This window comes from Stegodyphus dumicola, chromosome 3 (genome assembly GCF_044657685.1).
Source record: "Stegodyphus dumicola isolate Sdum_Otavi_A_Nest chromosome 3, ASM4465768v1".
NCBI lineage: Eukaryota > Metazoa > Arthropoda > Arachnida > Araneae > Eresidae > Stegodyphus > Stegodyphus dumicola.
Window position 1 is genome coordinate 248,770,771 of NC_140770.1, and position 22,126 is coordinate 248,792,896.

The window sequence follows — 22,126 nt, forward strand, 5'->3', positions numbered from 1 at the left end:
ATGAAGAATCTGCATGAATGCATGTATGTTTCTCGCACTGTGAGACATCAAATCTTGAATAACGTAGTCCTCCACTCTAATATGGGTATCTGAAAACCCAAATTTGTAACATTTTTATGATGTATTTCATATTTTGCAAAACTTTAACGAATTCTTGATTAAAAAACTCAACGATTTCAAAGCGAATACTGGCAATTCTGTATGAAAAAAAAAAAAAAAAAAATATATCTCCAACGCACTCGGCTGTGTATCGGAAATTCTAAAGATATGCTCTTTTTGAGTATTTTGTGATATTGACATTGAATTAAAGTTTATGGTTTAAATGTGAAGAACATGATACTTAATATATAAATGTAACACACAAAAACATTAAAAAAACGCCCCTTTGGCGTAATATAAAATTCTGAAATCTGAAAGCTTTCAGATTTTTTAGTTCCTTTTTTTTTAAATTTTTATTTTACTTGATCTTAATATACGTTAATCAATAGGTTAAGGAATTGTTTAGCAGTTCTTGAACCATCTTTCGCACAGAGGTAAGTTTTAGTGAATTTCGTTCTTTATTTTATTACTAACATCGTTGTCGTCCACCTAATAGAAAATATCGTATGCAAGAGAAGTTACTGTCGGCAAACGTTTTCATTTCATAATGTTTTCACGCCTATTCTTCGAAAGGGAGCTGCCGGCGAACGTTAAGTTACCTTCAGGTCATTTGACAGATCTAGAAAAAGTAGATGACCAGTTATTCTCACATTTGGTCATACATATAGCTGAATTTATAGGGCAATTTAAAATTTGGTTTTTAAAAACTTAGCTTATGTGTAACCGCACAGTCTGTGAGCCCCTAGATTAAAAGGGAATTTCGCTTAAAGTACACAGTACACCGTTTGACGAGCCACTGTCTACCGAACAATACAGACAAAGCCGAAACAAATATAAACTATCCGAATGTTCAGAAATAAAATATAAAGTTATCATACGCAGGAGCATGTGTTTCGTCACTAAACTGGCTGGAGTCCAACAAGGAACACAATGGTGAAGGGCTGTGATGGTGAAGAGGGTGACGTAGCACTGTCAAAGTGAACCGAAGAGTGGAGGGAGGGGTGATACATCGACGAAGCGCATAACGCAGGGGGTACTCTGATTGCGTAATAACGGCGGTTATTAGTTTCGATTAATTGGTGTTATTCCGGCGAATTACGGTTAATCTGCGGCGTTCGTGAGTTGCAGTTGGCGGAAAATGAGCTGCCGCTTGGATGAGCCTTCTCTAATCTGAACCAGGTACTGAGACAGACAGACAAAGTAGACAGATGTCTTGTTTTGCACCCGCTAAGTCTTTCTGCACCGATGGGCGAAAAATCAAGCATAGGTGCGAAGGAAAGGTACATAGAGTATTTGAGGAGAGTAAAAAGGAACTTCCTACATTTTTTACGAGTTCAAAAGGCCAGAAAGAAAAGATGGGACAAAATAAAATTTAAAATAAATGGCCCAAAAATAATAGAGGGGGGGGAAGGGCCTATAGAAAGAAAAGGAAAAGAAGTAGAAAATATCCTAAAATACGATTGTGTCTATGAGTGTAGTTAAGGAGTTCATCTGCAAAAATTAGTGTCTTTAAGAAGCAAACTTTAGCTAAGTTTAATAAAAAAAAAAAAAAATAAATGAATGAATTCCTACATGGTAATGTGTATATGCCCTTATCTTGAGACCTAACTAGAAAAGACATTTATCATCACAGAGATGTACATAATATTTTAACTAAAGTAACATTAACTATTGCCGTTCCCAAAAAATTCATGTATATTTCAGAAAAACAGTAATTGACAAAATCACAAATCTATACACAGTGTGAGAGCATATCAACAAAAATAAATTATACAGTTTATTTTTCTTAAATATTAGTTAAATATAAAATTAATTTACTAATTTAACCGTTGTAATTTATTATAGTACAAGTTTAATAAATTCCGTCACTCTGTATTTATATTTGATCATAATTCCAAGTTTGATACTTGAAAAAAAAAGGTCGGGGATCTTAGTTACAAAAATCACAATCTATATTCATCGATGGTCAAGAGATCCCCATTTTTTCCCTCTCAAGAAATTCCTAAGCACAAAGAGGGGGGCCTCCGAAGGGTGTGAATTGCTGATAAGAACGGACTACTGATAAGGAATGTGGCGTCTCTACGGAATAGTTACGAAGAAAAGAACCACATGACTTGCTACTATAACTATTGTATAATGCTAGAATCTTATGAAAAATAATAAATAAAGAAATTTAATGGCACTCTAGTGATAGAGAAACATATATTGTATAGAGAACAGAATGTTACTTATCTGAAAATTCCGTGTCAGGGCCTCTTTTGGATTTCTCGTGTTGATAGTAAACAGCTAACAAAACACATGAAGTTTCGAAGAAGCGAAGTTTCCTTTTTCAATTTGATGAATGAGACATTGCATAGGAAAGGTGCATTAAACTTTTTTAGAGTTGAAAATATTTACTGAAACAGTTATTTAAAAAATTTCGGAGCTATGTTTAGACACTGCTTCCAGCTTTCATGATCGCAGCCCATAATCTGAACCAGGTACTGCATCCTATTGATCTAATCCGCCGTAGAATAACTCATTCAATCTAGAATTTTCATCAAAATTCCGTGTTAACTGTGTAGAAGTAAGCAGACATGAAACCTTTTAGATATATGAACAAATGAATAAATCGTTGTTAGATATATGAAGATCTTTTAAATATATGAAGCATACTGAGCATACTTCTTTAGCAAGAAAGATGTTGGCATACGTTCTTTATTATTTTATACTGTGAGATAGAGTGATCTGCATACTAACTTTCAAATGCTAATTATAAGCAATCTTAAAAATTAGTATTAGAGTTATCGACGATTTCACTAAGCCTATTTCTATGAAAAACGGAAAGCAGTCGTTTTGCCTCATCGCCAGTTGTAGGTATGAATAGAAAGTGAATAACAAAATGAGACACACTCGGCTATCCATGAACAGGAGGAATGAATACAATACATGAATAAACAAAACAAATAAAAGGAAAAAAAAAGAAAATTTGAAAGGTTTCAGATTTTAAACTACGTCCAAAGGGGCAGTTTTTTAACAGTTTGTCCGTTACCTTTATTTATTAAATATCATGTTCTTCGCACTTAAACCATAAAATTCAGTTCAAGGGCATTATCGCAAAATAGTTTTAAACTAAGCATATCTTTAAAATTTCCGATACACAGTCTCGCGCGCTGGAGATAAAAATGTTTTTTCTGTGCAACGTTGCCATTGCTCGCTTTTAAATCCTTGAGTTTGTTAGTCAAAAATTCGTTAAAGTTTTACAAAAAATGAAATCGATAATAAAACAAATTTTAAATTTGGCTTCCACATGCCCATATTCGCAGTAGGATTACGTCATTTAAAATTCGTTGTATTATCACAATGCGAGAAACATATATCATTTATGCAGGTTCTTCATTATTTAATTTCTTCAAATATAATACAGTGCGATAATATTTGGTGGCAACAGTTTGAAAAGTGAAACGAACATTCAGAGTGATTCGACGCAAAATCTCAAAACGAAAACAATAGTCCCTCAGGGACAAATCCCCTTTGGACTAACAAGTAAATGAACAAATCTTATTTCATAACATAAAAGCTGGCAAGCCCGCCAGATGAACGGACTGCGGCCAAAGGAAAAATTTACAAGTTCTATATACACCTATTTCGGTATGAAATAAATCAGTTCATTCTTAAAGCAACAACCAATTCGTATTTTTTTTTTTTTTTTTTTTTTTTGGCTGAACCAGGAAACAAAAACTTTTGACACGTCAGGTTAACACGTATACTTATGACGTCATGATTTAAATTTAATGCAGTATAGCAACTTTTTCTCAAGATCAATAAAAGAATTAAAGTGTCAATAAGATACCGTAACTCTTATCTTAATCTGAAACAAAACAGTTGCCAGCATCAGCTGTTTAATTAATATGCTGACATTGACGAATATTTTTCGACATGCAATGACATCACTTGCAATCGCGTGCTTTCTTCAACGTCAGGTTATGACCTTATATAATAATAATAATAATAATAATAATAATAATAATAATAATAGTAATAATAATAATAATATATTTAATGTTTGGTAATGCTATTTTTATTTCATATTTTGTAGAATTTACAAAATTTTTCTGAGCGAACTCTACAATTTAAAAGAGAGCAGTGGCAACACTTTTCGAAATAAAGCAGATTTTTATCTCCAGCGCGCGAGACTGTTGCCACTCGGGAAAATGTGTTCGAATATTATCGTTTTCATAGTTTTCAATTAATATCTCTGCCGATTAAAGTCATACAAGGATGAGAATGGTCGAATTTTCGCAATCCGAGTGTACCTCTCTCGAAACTCAGTTCCCCACCGTTCTGGAGGAGATGATGCCACAAACAGACAGACAGACACTCGCACATATTTTAATAGTATAGCTGTCTTTAGAAATCAGAAATTTATCACTGAGCAATGTCATTTAAATCAAGACATAATTTGTTATGTTATCATGCGCGTAAACTTTGTAACGTAAGATATACTGCGCGAGGGCATTCAAACCGGGGGGGAAAATTATAATTAAAAAAAAATGACTCTATTTTCAAATTCTGAAGCGAAAGAAAAAGAAGAAAGAAAAACCTTAAAAAGACCAGGGAAAATATATGACAGAAATCGAACGTGGTGCCGAAAAGATTAGTTCGGAGCTAAAATTAATTTCCGTTCCTACAAGATCTGTTATTTATGCTTAGCAATTAAATCCATCGGGTAGGCTGTGTAACTTAGCTCCAACTGCGCGTTCATTTCTTCTTCTCTGCCTGGAAAGCACTTCGAAATAAATACTGGCGATTTTTTTTTTTTTTTTTCCTTATTTTTTTTTTCTTTGTAGTAACTTGCAGTGAAAGATGGAGGCAGGCGCTGCAACCGTGACTAATGAAGGTCAAAGAAACTGGATTTCCTTTGTTTGTGCTTTAGCTTATGGGCGCCTTTTTTCAGGCATTGATGTTACCGTTGCACTTAAATATTAGAAAGAATGGTGGAGTTATTTTATTCATCTTTAAAAAAACAATTATACGCATATGGAAAATGCCACTAGTAAATGCTAATTAAAATGCGCAATGAAAACATGCATAACAGAACTTTCTGCAGAATACATTCGAAAGGTACTTTTTTATTAAGTAATCACGAGCTTGACAGGAATAAACATAGAAAAACATGCGAATATTCTTAGTAGGATTATTTAACACATTTTATGTGATAAATAATGTGAAAACACATGTAACTTGCATTTTGATTTAAAAAAAGATTTACACGACGAATCAAAATCTCATAAATTATTTTTAAAAAAGACATAAAATAAATAATAAATAACGAAAGAAAAGCGAGTTTTGTAGTAATTACTCTTATTTTAAATGGAGGATTTTTATTTCAATAACAACAAAAAAAGTCATGGCTTAACTCCTAAAATTAAAATTTCCAGACTTTCGGGAAAACCCTAAAGAAAAGTTAAAAAATAAATAAGCCAATATGTAAAATAAAATTAAACTTGTTAGTGAAAGGAATAAACTGAAAATGTTTAAAAACTCGAAAAAGCTCTAAATGGGTTCAGATTTTAACTCTTGCCCAAAAAGGTTCATTTGAAGTTTAATATGTCTTATAAGTATAGATGACCTAGGTCGAATAGCGAACCATTTTATAAGATATTATTTTTAGATGAATATATGTTTAACATAACATAATGAAGTTATATATTTTCTTTATGTTTGAAAAGCAAAAAAAAAATATTTAACATAATTCTGTAAATATATTTAAGGTCAATTAAAGGCATTTTATTTAAATCAATGACAGTTAAAAATAAAAATACTTTTAAGAACTGCATTTATTGCTTTTGAATAGATTATTTTGTCATAAGCTATTAAAAAGCTAGTTTTAATAGCTTATTTATTCATATTTAAATTATTTAAAAGCAATTTTAATCTTTTTATTAGCCCAAAGGGCGGTAACCCAGAAGGGCTATTAATTTCGTTTTGGCATTTTGCGTCGATTCACGTTCTGCGTTGATTCACTTTTCTAACCGTTGGCACAAAATATTACAGCCCTGTATTATATTTAAAGAAATTAAATAATGAAGAATCTGCATAAATGTATATATGTTTCTCGCATTGTGATAAAACAACGGTACCTAGAGCCATCGAATTTTGAATAAGGTATGTTTCCACTCGACTAATGGGCATCTGGAAGCCCAAATTTGGAATTTGTTTTATCATTTATTTCATATTTTGTCAAACATTAAAGAATTTTTAATTAATAAACTCAGTGATTTCAAAGCGAGCAATGGTAACACTGTACATGAAAATAATAATAATAATTAATCTTATTATCTTCAGCGCGCGAGACTGTGTGTCGGAAATTCTAAAGATACGCTCATTTTAAAATTATTTTGCGACAATGCTGTTGAATTGAATTTTGTGGTTTAAGTACGAAGAACATTATATTTAATAAATAATGGTAACATACAAAGCGTTGAAAATACGCCCCTCTGGGCGTAATGTAAAGTCTGAGAGCTGTCAGATTTTTTTTATTATAAATATAAATTTTATTCAAATTTTATTCACATTTTGTTTTGGTATTTAATTCAATAGAAACTTTCAGTGAAACACATTATGAGAATGCCAAAACCATAATAAAATATGCACCGGCGAGATTCGAACTCACGATCTCCTGTTTACTAGACAGGCGCTTTAACCAACTAAGCCACGGCGCCTTCTCTTCGAACCGTTTGATTTATTTTGTCAATCAGTAACCGACACATTAAATCTGTAAGATAAATATTATGCATTTGTTTAAATGGCAGGAGACTCGAATGAAAAGTAGAACAGCGGATTTATAGTGGAACAGAACGAATGTGAATGAGGGCAAAATCGTGTTTTCAGACTAATAGCATTTTGAGGATAATAATTCAATTCAATTCAATGACAAATAGTTAAGTAATAAATTATCTTGTTTAGTGCTCCATTTGGAATTGTCATTTCACTTTAAAACTGAGAAGTACTGAAGACAGATCCGACAGCTCTGACAAATTCAGTCGGAAAACTCATTAACAGATGATGCTCACATAAATTAATGTACGAGATTTATGCAAATGAGGCTGGCAATTTGGTGATGACTTATCGGATATGGGGAAATTTGAAAACATGAGTGCACCAAACCAAGTCTTGCGTTATGTTCTCAGAACTGAAATATGCCAATCAACATAAAATGCATTCGCTGGATAACAGCGCATGCTATTTTCAGCTTCCATGGACATTTTAAACACGATTGAGTCGTGTCACAAATTGTGACCAACCTCAGGTGATCACTTGGGCTTGGGGCTAAAACAAACATTTTGATCCTAATGTATTCCTGTTCTTTTCCTGTTCCTGCTCTCGCTGGGAATCGAACCACGAACCTCTGGAACACGCGCCCAGCTTGCAGACCACCACACTACAAATTCATGCTAAGAAGGCGGGAGAAATACATTATATTGTAATCTCGATGTAACCAAATAAAAGCAAGATTTCTATGCTGAAACGTATCCCCCGTTGCCAAGAAAATGCTCAGAAGGAATATTTTTGGATTTTTGAAATAATTAACATATTTAATTTCGCAAACATACTCTAACTCGATTGAAATATTATAATCAGTTATCCAACAATATATTTTATTTTAAACAGGTTTAATTATTATAATGGATAGTTTTAAGTTTTATTTTCCTTGCACAAAATGTGATGTCATGTTTTTTCATTTACATTTTATTTAAAAAACTGTAAAAATTATAGAGGTTAGCTTTTGCGCATTAGATTCATTGAAAAAGGGAAGAATTACTTTTTGAAGAATTTATGTGGTATTTACTGAAATTATGTCTTTTAAAATTATGTTTCCCCATATGTAGAAATTCTTCATAAATAATTGAAAAATGTTTGAAAATATCGCGAATATATAGGGCATTCATAAAGATGAAACACAAAAGATTAAAAAAAAAAATAGAAAGGTTATTTTACAATAAAACAAAGGCCTCAAAAGATAAAACCAAACAACGACACAACGCTCACTTTCTGGGGAGGGGAAAAACCTCAGATAGGAAATGTTATAAACACTTTTTCCTCGTAGTGTCCTTGTACAGTTATTGAATAATTTGAAACATTTATTTTTCTCGCTGTAGGATGAGGAATACTTACCCATCCATATATACTGTATGAAAGATTTCGAGTTCTAGTGTCCTAATTTTCCAAAAATGGTTTCTAGGAGGAAATCAGATGTGAGATCATAAAAAGCCAATTCTAGGGTCGATGAATAAAAATTTTTAAGACTGTTACTTATAAATCCGTTCAAAATGCACCGAAGTCAGTACATTCTATCCCCTTCCTGGCATGTGCTTCTTCGCACAGCCAGCTTTTTTTAAGGACTTCAGCCCCAGCCGGGCTCTACGGCATTCGGCATCAGCCGAAACCCCACATAAGAAGAGCTTTGTTCAAGGTAGTTAAATGCAGAAAAGTCACACGAGGGCTATCTGCCTAAGGCGATATGCCTTCGTGGTGGACTTTCGAAGGGAATGTCCCCACGGACTTTCGGAGAAAACTCGCATTCATCTCACATATGGGAAAAACTACGAAGACCATGCAGCCAGTACGTTCGAATGGAGTCGATCCCAGGCGAAACTTCCAATATTCAATGGTCTTAAGTACATTGTAACATTGGTAGGTGCCAGGAACTTTGCTTTTGTAAATGATGCTTTGCTTTGTAAATGAATCGGAACAATAACAGGAAATTCTGTTAACGTAGCAGTTTATTTAGTAGTTAATAAAAATGATATTGTTACGGATTTTTTATTTAGTTAGCTATTTTTAGTAGAATTGTAATTAAAATTGTTTTACTTCCCCGTGCAATGCAGCGCATGACGAGTTTTAAGAGAAAGCTATGCCTAAAAAGTAAAAATACAGGATCACGCGCATTTAATAAATATATATCTGGTAATTTATATTTAAATTGAATAAATGTAATTGTGCGCTAGCTGTAACTGTAATTCTACTCTTTTGCTTTCCAAAAACCTCGAGAAAATAGAAATTACCAGATGTTTCTCGTAAGTGATTAAAAAGCTTATAAAAGCCGGAGAAAAACATCTCAGTTCAGTTGTTTACTCAGTTATTGTTGTTAAGATAACTGTTGCCTGTTGATTATAGCGAATTCGCAGTGAAATCGGATTCGCTGTCTCTGCTCTTTGGATTGCATTTTATTTAATGTTTTAGTAGTTTAAAATATAGCCACTGATTATATTGCGTGATATTGTGATTTTGTAGGAATATATTTAAGGAAAAATGCAGCGTTTTTGTTATATTACTTTCGGTAAGATTAAATTTTGTTAACTTTTTATCGGACTTCTGCATTCAGTCTATTGTGTACCCGTATGCACGCAACAATATCAAGAATTAGTTCTGAAAATTTGTTGCTGTTTGCGAACTAAATGATATCTGAAGCAAGAGCAATACGTGGGAAGACTTAAGAATCTAAGGATAAAGATCGTTTAAATAGAACGTTTCCTTTCACAAAGAGGAGTCATATGTGGTCAAAAAGGCTTCGGATGAATATATCTGATCGAGAATGCTGAGTTTAAATAAAGATGTAATTTCATTTGGCAGCAAAAAATGCTGTTTAAAGAAACTTTTCTCTTTCTTCCTCGATTCCATATCTTGTTGTTACTAACTTACTCAAATTTAAAATTTTTTTTAAAATTATTTCACTGGATTTTGATGACACTAAGTTTCAACTTTTTATTAATTTACAATTTTTCATATAATTTATAATATTATTGAAAATTAACGATATTTGAATTTATTATTTCCTTTTTTATCATTGACATATTTTATTTATTAATTTTTTTGTCTATCTTTTTACATTTAATTTAATTTTATTTATTACTTACAGTTTGTTTAATAATACTTTTATTTATATTTTTATTTTATTTATTAATATGTCTTGTCTATCTTTTTACATTTTATTGAATTTTATTTATTACTTACAGTTTGTTTAATAATATTTTTATTTATCTTTTTATATTTTATTTAATTGTATTACTTATCGCTTATTCATAATTATTTTTATACTTACTATTATTCACTGCTCCCGACGGTCTTAGAACCCACATGACCTTAGCTCCCTAGGGCTTTCGTTTTTCTAGTTTTGGAAGATGATTGATGCTCGTAATGGAAATAATTTGGTTGCTCTGTAGAGATATTAGATTATTTTGAAGCAGGAGTATATGAAAAATGTTCAATGCTTTCGCCGGGACTCGAACCTGGACCTCTCGGATATGCACCGAGTGGGGTAATCGTTACACCACGAAGGCATGCGGAAAAGAGAGAGACAATACCTTATGTACCCCGCCTTTTAAAGGGCGAATGGGGATTAGGGGACCCAGTCGCCAAAAATCTGGTGGTGAAGAATAATCATTCATCACATTTCACATTTTTTAGTTCGGGCGCCACTGTAGATTTATAATTTTTTTTTTTTTTTTTTTTTTAAAGCAAGAGTACAGCCCTTGCCGGGACTCCAACCGGTACCTCTCGAATACGCGCCGAGTGTACTGAACGTTAAATCATTACACTACGAAGGCTTGCAGAAGAGGGAAACTCTTATTTCTGTTCTGAGTTCCATAGTGGTAACAGTGGTTATTTTCATAGACTGCTTTTATTTTCATGGAATTAAGCCACGTAACTTCATTCGCGCTTTAAAAACAACAAATTTTGCATTCATAAAGCACAAATATCTAAATCCAATGAGATTAATAAATGGAAGCAGGTAAATGTAATAACTTCTTCCTGTCATTATGAATGCAGTAAAGAAAAAAATATAAAAAAATCAAATTGGTAACTAATTTTTTTGTAACACGTTATTTCGAAATCAATGGTTGTCACATGATACTTACAAAACATTGCACAGATTTATGTAGTAGCAAACGTAAAACTAAAATCCTATGCATACGAAAACCTTTTTAAACAGAAATAACAATGCGACGTTATATCTCCTACGAAGTAATGAACTCACTTCGCTATTTTAAAATTCTTATCCCACTAACATAATTCTCTCCTTTCTCATTCCCCTAACTACTCGAGGAAGTAGATATTACGCTCTAAATTTTGAAGATGCACACCCACTTTCCGCTTGTCATTATTTTGCTTAACACTTCTTTGTCACCCTACAGCAAGCTTTACAGAATTTATTAGTTTTGTTCATGCCTGAAAACGTATGCTAGAAAGCAATGATGTTACAAATAAAAAAAAGTCCCTTATCTTTTAGAATATCCCCCATTAATTGCATCGCCACAGACATAATGTAGAAGAAACGGCATGAAATGGCTTTGTTATTTCATTCGCCTATCGATTCTGTTAGGCACAGAATGCAATTTAATTTAATTATTTATTTTGATTAGTTTCAAAATTCACTATCATCTAAATACACTCCTATATATACATATCCGAAAAGAATCTGTTTTATCTGACAGTCTAGGCAAAAAGGTAAAAGGTTTTTAGATCTTAGGCAAAAGGTTTTTGAATGACATAACACTCCATCCGATCATGGGCACCTGGAAGCCTGAATTTGGAATTTGATTTATTGTCTATTTCATATTTTTTAAATCTTCAGACGAATTTTTAATAAAAACACTCAACAATTTCAAAGCGAGAACTGGCAACACTGTAGCGAATAAAACACGTTAATCTCCAGTGCTCAAGACTCTCTGTCGGAAATTCCAAAGATATGCTGCTTTTAAATAGTTTTAACCCAAAATGTCGTTAACTCAAATGCTTTCGAAACGTGTATGTGTCTGTAAACGAAAAAAAAGGCGTAATATATAAAATCCGAAAACTTTCGGATTTTTTTATATTATTATTAACATTGTTGTTTTGAATTCTCTTGCTTATTCTCTATTTATGTCTTGACGTATTGAAATCTTATTTTAGTGTTTATATTTTTTTAAATTTGATGTATCATGTTCTAGTGATTCCGGATAAATTAATAATTGTCTTTTTTTCTTCTTCTTCTTCTTCTTCTTTTTTTTTTTTTTTTTTGTATTATACGTATCCATGCAATGTATTTTGCGCATTGTTTACATTATTCTGGCGACATGTAGAATAATTTGAAAAACTAGATTAAAACATATAATAACATCAGATGTAAGTAAACGAAGTTATTATCGAAAATTTAATACGTTTACGTTAAAATTTTCATTATCTATTAAATTGCGTATTTCCTTATATCCATATTCTCTAGACTTAAATTGTCTCGTATAAAAAATTTAAATAATCAAACAGATCTTATAAATTATAAGCTTGTAGAGACATTAGGTTAATTGGAAAAGCCGGATAGATGAAAGATTAGCAACGCCTTCGCCTGGAATCGAACCACGAACCTCTGGAATACCAGCCCAGCGTGCAGAACCATTACACCACGAAGGCACGCTAGGGAGGCGGGAGAAATACCTTATAAGCTCTTCTACGTAATAACAAATGTAATAAAACAGACTATCGGAATACTTGAAGCATTCATGGAAATAACCTTAAAAACACAGAAAATTTATTATTTCGAAATTACGAGTATATTATTAAAAAAAACTATAAATTATATTCTTATAAGTTTTAAAAGGCTTCTTTCCAAATATTGCTCTTCAATGCTTACTGGATTTCGGTTACGTAAAATAGTATCAATAAGCCGAAAATGTTTTGTATGTGTGGCAAGATATTGAATTCATGTCAGGGTTTTTCAACTCTAATTTTGATGACCTGAGCACGATACGTTTTCTGGTAAGTGAACCTGTCTTTCATTCATAATTGTAATTTTAAATAGGCATAATCGGTTTTGATAACATTCACGAATGTGGAAAATACTGTCTAAAAATTCTTTCGAAACATTGTGGGTACTCAGAGGAAAGGCAAAACGACCTTCAGGTTTCATCGCGTAAAACGTTCCTGTGAAACATAAGATGGTATTTAGTCGCAGGTGTCACAGAGATCCTGTGTTTCGAAAAAAATTAAATAATCCAATCAAATCTTATAACCAGAATGGTAAAGATTACGGAGCATCTTTACACATTTTTAGAATGATTTTAGGGCCATTTAATTAATGTTTAAAATGTAAAGAGTATTTTTGTTAAATGTTCAATATGCCAGCATTTTTTTTTTTTTTTTTTTGGTTCTTCTATCATAAAAATCTGCTTCGTGATTTCCATGATAAAGGGGTTTTTCGTAAAATTTCCATTACTTTCCAGATTCCATCAATAGTGGTGGGTTTGCGCTTAGAATGACTTCGTTTTGAGAGATCAAATGCACAAGTGTCCCTCAATCGTGGTCGGTTTGCTCTTAGAATGAATTCGTTTCAAGAGACCAAATGCACAGGAGTCCATCAGTTGTGGTGGATTTGCGCTTAGAATGAATTCGTTTCGAGAGACCAAACGCACAAGAGTTCATAAGTGAAACATCAGGAAATTTCGCAAGAATACGTTTAATTCGTGTACATGCAACATTTCTATCAACATTTGCTATATGTCTTCCTTATTCAATGGAATGCAGTCGAACGTTTCGAAGTATGACTTGTTTCGTTGTCTTGATGAAGTTTCTAACTTTGAATGTCATTGGAATAAAGAAATTGAATAATTTCTTCTTAGAAATTATTCAATTTCTTCTGTAAATATCTGCCGTAAAACTTTTTCTTTATAGTACGTTGAGTAAATTTTAAATTTTGTTCCCACTTTACTTACTTTTAATTTTCCTTTGTAAGAGAATCCTGCTACAGTCATGATCCCCTTACTGAAACTTTCTTTGCATTGACGGAACCAGGTTTGTATATTTTTTCTCTTTTTTCTATGATAAACAGACCTACAGACCTTTTCTGTTGCAGTCTTTTAGGGATAAATACAAATTTAGGTTGCAGTCATTTAGATTTTATCAACAGTAACAATGTGTTGCCATTTATCTTCTGAAAAAATATTTTTCATACAGAGTTGAACAAAGTTTTCGATGTTGAGCCATATATCTCGGCAAAAGCTGATGAACATTATGCATTTTGAGCTGTAAATCTTGATTTGTGATTTTATTTTGTTGCTACAGATGTATTTAACGGCTTTGAAATTGATTTTTGGTTCGCGATCTTTTCTTTTGTTACAAGCGATTTAACTTTAGAAACATTAGAACCAGTGCGTACCTTTTTGGGTATTCATTTTGAGTCTTTTTTCTATCTAGACGTAATGATTGAAGGATTTTCCCTTTCCGATTAATAGTGTTGCTTATTTTACACTTAGAAATTTCAGTACCGTGCATTTCATATCTTTTTTTAACTTCAGAATATGAATATTTCTTTTCGGGTATATATCTCTTTGCAAAAATATATCATTCAAGCATCAGATTGTTTGCATGCGACATTTTAAAAGAAGAACAAATTTAAAAGTAGCAGATGATGTTTGTCACTTGAATTAATAGGCTGTTGCCAAAAAGTTTTATTCCAAAGTATTTGCTCTTTTTTCTGTAATCTTTATCGAAATCGTTTTAAAAGTGTGTAAATACCCTCTGTATTTAAAGTGTTGTAGTACTTTAAATCAGTAAATTTAATTTTAAAAAAGTCTTAAATGCTTCGTATACTACAATAGTATAGAACCGAAACTAATTAACTGAGTTTTAAATTTTTTGCAGTCTTATTTATTTTGTTGTTTCTTCCTGCTCGCAATGAAAATATCTTTTGACGCACGAAAAAAGTTAAGTAAATCGATACAGTTTTTTTTCCTAACACATGTAACGAAATAAAAGATGGGGTTTCAGTTTTCGTATATCTGAACTGCAATGTGCATTTCTATGAATTAATGATTTTTATCAATTTGGGACGTAACTTTTTAATGCACTTTTCTGACTTTGCGGATCTGTTGCATTCTCAAACTACGAAGTTCCAAATGCGGTACGTAAACATAATGCACAGTAAGAAATAACTGTTTCTGAAACAGTATCATCTGAAAGCATTCAAATCTGAAAACTAGTTTTTCTTTAAAATAGATAAATTTCACTACGACCGGAATTAATTTGTTCTGTAATTTCCAGTTTTATAAAATGAAATATTTCAAAGTATGTTGCTATCTAAAATTATTCAAAGTATGTTGCTATACTATTTCAAAGTATGTTGCTATCTAAAATTGGTAAAAATCATTTCGAAAAGCAATTTTTTCTAACATCCTTACATATACTAGTTAATCACTTAAATTATACATTAATGTACATTTTAGACAATAAATTGTTTCAAAGTGTCATAATATTTCTTTAAATGAACATGAATTAAAATCTTTTAAGATGGAAATAGACGTTAAGTATAATAAATTAATTTCAATTTAATCTGAAGTAAAAAACATTATTGGAACGTAATTCCTTATCATGAATTATTATTATTGAAGTTGTTCTTGTTATGATTACCAAGTAGCTTTCGTATAGAAGTTTCTAATATGTCATTAAGAATGTAGAAACTGGTGACTATAAGAGGGAAACTCTTGATGTGATTCAAAAATAACAAGATCCCCGGACATAAAATGTTAGTTTTACATTTTTGTAATTTTATTTATTAGATTACATCAAAGCACTCGACGGCTATCAGCCTAAGGCAAGAGATACTTTCGTGAAGGCCGTTTTAAGGTAAACTTTCTGCTATACACATTACTCATTGGAAAACCACGGAATCACTCCTGCAGCCATCCCGTCCGCCTAGAATTTAACCCACGTCGAAGTACTAGTCTTCAGCGATTTCACCGCTCATATACTTCCGACTTCCCCAAATCTGGCGTCAGAACCAACAGCCTAGTAGTTTGTTATGCTGACGACACTGTAATGTCAGTTATGCCACTTAAAGCCAATCATGTTATGAAGCAGTTCCAAAACTATTCAAGCAGCATTGAAGACTAGTGGGCAGATTGGGAAGTAACAGTCTATCCTGACAAGTCTCGACTGCTGATCATCAAACCCCGCAACAAAAAAGAAATAGAAAGGTCCTGCATATCTCAAGCACTTCACTGTAAGCGTTCCAATACTCAGTAAAGCAGAATTATTAACAGCAAACGTAACTGAAACAACCACACTAGTAAAATCCTCAGCAACCCTTATGGCATCTTAAACTTTCTCAAGCTTCTATTCAGCAGCAATTCAGTCCTTTCGTTCAAGTAAAAACTCCACATCTACAAAGCATCATCCGTCTTATCTGTACCTATGTTTGTCTTGCCTGGAATACCATCAGTAGCAATAGTATACTAAACAAGATCCAAATAAATCAAAATCCTAAGGATGATAACCAAAGACTTAATTGTTTTCAGAACAACGACGTTCATAAAGATCTCAACACTGAAAACATCAAAGACTTCATTCATAAACAAAACAAAAACTTCTTCTCTAAAGCATTCACCTGTGTGAAACTCTTAAAGATGAATCTCATGTTATGAAATTCTTGAAGGCGATTTACGATCTACCACCTGCGCCCTTATGCCAATCATCTCTTTCAAGAATGGATAACCTACAGAACAGACACTTGAGGGGATGAGCCTTTCCCAAATTCAGTTCTACTTCTGGCAACCGCCACGATTCAGCTTTCTCTCTTCCCATACAGTACATCACAGACATAGCACTTTAACTCATCGCTGCCCTTTAAGTACCGCATAATAATGACTACTTAGTTTCGCTTTTGTTTATGTAGTATTTATTCAAGATTTTCTTTCTGTTTTGTGTCTTTATTTAATCAAGAATTTTAGAGTTTATATTTTTTTAATTTTCATTTTTGATATCATTGCACCTGTAACTTTTTTATTATATTCGTACCTATTTTATACACCTGCATTTTTCTGCTTTCTCAGTATTTTCGTATTAGTTTTTTTTTTTTTTTTTTTTTTTCATTTTTGCAATTTTTATATTGTTGCTTCTGTATTTCGAAGATTTTAATCGCTCACCTGCGTCTCTCTCAATCCACACTTCTACTTCACATTTCTACGCACGCCACTCTCGCATTGTTCTTTCCCACACTTCATCACCCTTTACTCCACTCGCCTGGTTTGCTATGGACTGCATCACTCTTGACCTTATCTTCTATTTTAACTCATCCTGATCCAGTGCAGTCATGCACCAATTCTTGGTTTTTATCTCATTGATCTTGCAAGAGCACTTTTTACCAGGCTGAACGCAATACACACGTATCAGTATATCAACGGATTAAAGACAATTTTGCCTTAGTATTTTTCCTGAATAATTCATCTATTCTATTTCCTGAATTCATCTATTTCCTGAATAATCCTAAATAATTAATTTTCCATTTAAAGAAATGGATAATTAATTTATGTAAGGAATTTTAACATGAAAAATGGTCTGTCTTATGGCACGCGTCTAAACATGAGCCGAAGTTTAAATATTTGTTTTAAGTGCAAATTCCTTCTGACATTTAGAAAAATAACTCTGTGTTTTCTCTTCGAATAGGCATTCAATTGCCAAATGCAGAGTTCCTCTTTACTCTCAAAAAAGGACAGTTACCGATTATTATGGCATTTATTATCACAATAAGTAAGTCTTGAACAATCACAGTAAGTCATCTTAGAATAATTTGGGCACATTTCTCACAGCGCTGATGTTCAGGATGCGCAAGAATAACTATATAAAATAATTGTAGAATCATTAGGTTTCTTTTGAAGCATGGACACACGAAAAATGAGCAATGCCCTCGCCGGGACTCGAACCTGAATTTCACGAATATGCGCCAAGTGGGCTAACATTACAACCACGAAGGCATGCTGGAAGGAAGAAGAAAATACCTTATATACCCCTTCTTTTAAAGGGTGTCTGTGGATTACGGGATTCAATCGCCAAATCCTGGTGGTGACTGATCATTGTCCGTCACCATTTAGTTCGGGCACCACTGTAGAATCATTAGTTTTTTCTAAGCATGCAGGCATGGTGGAAGGAGGTAAAAAATACCGTATATAATTAAGTGAAAAAACACATTAAAGATAACAATAAAAAATATATAAATAACGTTGTTTATGCTTAAATATTTAGTTAAAATAAAAAAAATGAGTTATGATTGTATATTTTAAAGCTTTTTTTTTTTTTTTTTTTTTTTTTTTTTGTGTGTGTGTGTTCATACCAGTGTTTGAAGTGTTACAGATTTGTTCCAGTTGTCAAGCTCTTGTGGTCCAACGCCGGGCAAACATAATAATAAGCAAATATATTTGCTAAAATTATTTCACCTTGATTTTTTAACGGACATAATTCTAGTCTTGTACTGTAATGCTACAAACGCACGTCTTGAATTTCGATATAATACGTCCTTCACTAAAGTATACGAGATATTTTTTTAAAAATTTAGGCGATAGGGATAAAATTTTGGAATGTTTACGCTATATTTTTAAAGCAGATACACAAAATTTTGAATTTTCTCCCTTTTATTTCAAAGCAAAAAAGAAATAAATCACTCTAAATAAAAAAAACTAATGTCTGTTACATAATACCTTCCATGTAAAGAAATAACTTCGCATCTCTGTCTACTATCCACATGGGAGTCATTAGGATCAAAAGAATGACAATATTCAAGTCTGAGAAAGTATATACGAAAATAAACTGGGATCTATAGCATAAATCACACTGATATATGTAAGTTTTAATGTTCTGCTGCTTGGATTGAAAAATGTATCTTGTCTTCTTTAATTTACACTTATAGCAGATCCTGTAAAACGATTGCTTTCATTGAACTTTACACGTACAGCTTCAGTGGCTGTGAAAATACATAATGTTCAATCTTTGTCTAGATGCATTTGAAAAAGATGGTGTTATATTTAAAACTTACTGTTTTTCTCCTTTAATGTTTTTACTTTGTAGGAGCTAGTAATTTGTAGAAAAGAACCAAATGCATTCAAATTGAAATTAAAAATTTTTTGTTCGGTATTTTCTCCTTTCTGCACGCCTTCGTGGTGTAACGGTAGCATCCTCAAAGCATATTCGAGAAGTCCAGGTTTGATTCCTAGCGAGGGCATTGTTCATTTTTTTTTTTTTTTTTTTTTTTTGTTTTTTTTTGTTTTTGTTTTCTACTTCAAAAACTCCTAATGATTCTACAATGGCGCCCGAAATAAAAGGTGGTGGATGATGCTTCTTCACCACCAGGACTTAGCGACTGGATCCCCTAATCCCCAGCCGCCCTTTAAAACGGGGTATATAAGGTATTTTCTCCTTCCTTTTTGCATGCTTTCGTGGTGTAACGGTAGCGCAATCGGTGTGTATTCGAGAGGTCTAGGTTCGAGTCCGGGGGAGGGTATTGCTCCTTTTTTCATATACTCCTGCTTCCAAAAACCCTAATGACTCTACAAGACAGTCGGTTTGATGCATAGAAAATTTCTACACGTTTCCAGAAAGACCGGGCGGAGATCATAACATAATTAGAGCATATTCTTCTAAAACAAAGTCTTCGTTAAGCTGTATATCAATCATTTTAAGCTAAAGTTGGCAGTTGCTTCAAAATTTTCTTAAGGACTCGAAGCCGGAAAATGAATGAAACTTGAAGATTGTAAAAAAAAATATATATTATTTATATAAGCATTCGATTATTATGCAGCCAGGATATATATCATTTGGTATTATAAATACCTTTCATAAATTTTACTGTTTTATTTCTACAGTTTAAGGTAAGAGCCTTTCTTAACACCACCAAAGATAGACTAGAACCACCAAAGATGTCATTAAGTTTAAATGTAAGCAAAAAAACTCATACTATTGTTTAAAAAACTGAAAGCTTTTAGATTTTATATTACGCTTCGTTTTGTGTCTTACCTTTATTTATTAAATATTACATTCTTCGCACTTAAACCATAAAATTCGATTAAACAGCAATATCATAAGATATTTAAAAAGGGCATATCATAGAATTTCCGATACACAATTTCGCGCGCGAGAGATAACAATGTTTTCTTTTTGCCCCAACTCAGTGTTGCCATAGCTCGCTTTGAAATCGCTGAGTTTTTGATAAAAAATTCGTTAATGTTTTACAGAATATGAAATAGATGATAAACCGAAATTTAAAAAAATTGGGCTTCCAAATGTATTCCATACTCGAGTGGAGGACTACGCTATTCACAATTTGATGTGTCTAGGTACCGTTGTTTTCTCACACATGCGAGAAACATACATACATTCATCATTATTTAATTTCTTTAAATATAATAGAGGGCTCTAATATTTGGTGGGAACAATTTGAAACGTGAAACGCCGTTTTACAGTGCACGACGCAAACTGCCAAAACGAAACTAATAGCCCATCTGGGCAAATTGCCCCTTACTCTTTGTTTAGCTGTTTCCTATTATCTTATGAATTTCGTAAAATTTCATCTCAAAAAGAAAGAACTAATTCCCCTCTAGTTGTATATATCTATGCTTTCAGTACTTCAAGAAATCTTCTAAAAGTATTTTCAATTGATAAAGAGCCCCTAAACGCACAACGAGCTTAAATATTATTTTCAGCCATTCCTCGAAATTATTTTAGGAGAGTACATGATAAATCGTTTCATAATTTTCACGAGTAAAAGGAAAATAAGTTCATGCATCCTAAAAGCGATAGTATGAAATTTTTCTGTGGCTAATATTGTTTTCATTTATGACAAGTATTGTAGATTTTATTACGAGAATCATGAAATAATATAAAATAACACTAGAACACTTATATAGACTTCAATCCATATATTTAAACATTATTCGTCAATGACTGCAAAATTTTAGTTATTTTAAATAATTCATCTGCTATAAAATTCATTTACGAAAGAATAACCCCCCAAAATAATATATTTTTTATTGTTAAGAGCATGCAAATATTGTTTTTGAGATCTATCGAAACTTAACGCACTTCATAATCTTCATTTATCGAACATTATGAGTTTCAGCAACTGTTATCAGCTTATGTCCAGAAACTCTTCTTCATTCAGTTTCACGTCATACAAACATTCAGCCTATATATATATATATATATATATATATATATATTCAGCCTATATATGCACTAAAAATTGTTTCAACTTTCAATAATCAGACATTCATGATGTCTAATGTCCGTATAAAAGTAGTATAAATCCAAAAATGATATTAACATTTACTTTTTGTACAATATTTCTTATTTCACTATTTTCAGAGACAAATGCTCATTTTGTCAAGACCGGTTGACAGCAAAATGAAAAAATAAATATAAAAAAGTAAAAAAATATAAGTCATATTACTGTCCCTAAAAATATTCTTATTGGTGCTTCTTCTAAAGTTAAGCAATCATTCTCCTGCAAGAGCTCACTACAGAGTTACAGACAGTTAATTACAGAAGGATAACGAAAATGGAGAAAATTCCGTCGGGAGTGACTTCACGTCGAATGTAACCATCCGAGACAGAACTTGGAGAACCGCCCATGATGGATTGGAGAGACTTTCTCCCAATCAAATGTGTCACGCCTGACTTGAAAGTTCCTGAACATTACTTTTCTTTTTACACATGCCCTCAACAAAGCAAGCAAGGGGAATAAATAGTCTCCACCCACTATTCTATATTCACTGTCTGCTTTGTCATTCAAAGTTGCTGTTTCGGTTGTCAAAATTTATATAAATTGAATTTGTGCGAGGTGCATAAATATTATTCTTTCAAGTCAATAAAAATGTCTGGTGCTTTTTCAATGGAAATGATTTCAAGAAATTATTTACTTTGGAAAAAAATGATATTTGGTTATATCAAGATTATATTAATAAGTTCTTGAGTTCAGTTATAGTTGATTTAGTATTTTTAATTACAGTTATAGCCTCAGTTATTTGAAATATCTGTTATCCGAACTCTTGTCAATCTGCGTAGACAGATATCGACTTTTCTGAAAAATATCTAGTAATAATGAATAATTCTTCGTAAGCTCCAGATCCTTTTATAAGGTACTCAGTAATTAAGTAGTTAGTTACTTAGCAGAAATATCATAATCCAAATTTCTGCATTCTGATATTTGGCACTGCATCTACCACTTATATTCCAAATTATACAGAGTAGT

The 22,126-nt window shown here is 32.3% G+C and overlaps 1 protein-coding gene and 1 non-coding gene across 2 annotated transcripts in view; both read right to left on the reverse strand.

Annotated features, from left to right (window-relative positions):
* LOC118196241 (cardioacceleratory peptide receptor-like) overlaps nt 1-22,126 on the reverse strand; it is an 880,182-nt gene that overhangs the window by 695,788 nt on the left and 162,268 nt on the right. The window lies entirely within an intron of this gene.
* Nucleotides 6,730-6,803, reverse strand: TRNAT-AGU (transfer RNA threonine (anticodon AGU)). The gene has a single exon. It is a non-coding gene; the product is annotated as a tRNA-Thr (tRNA).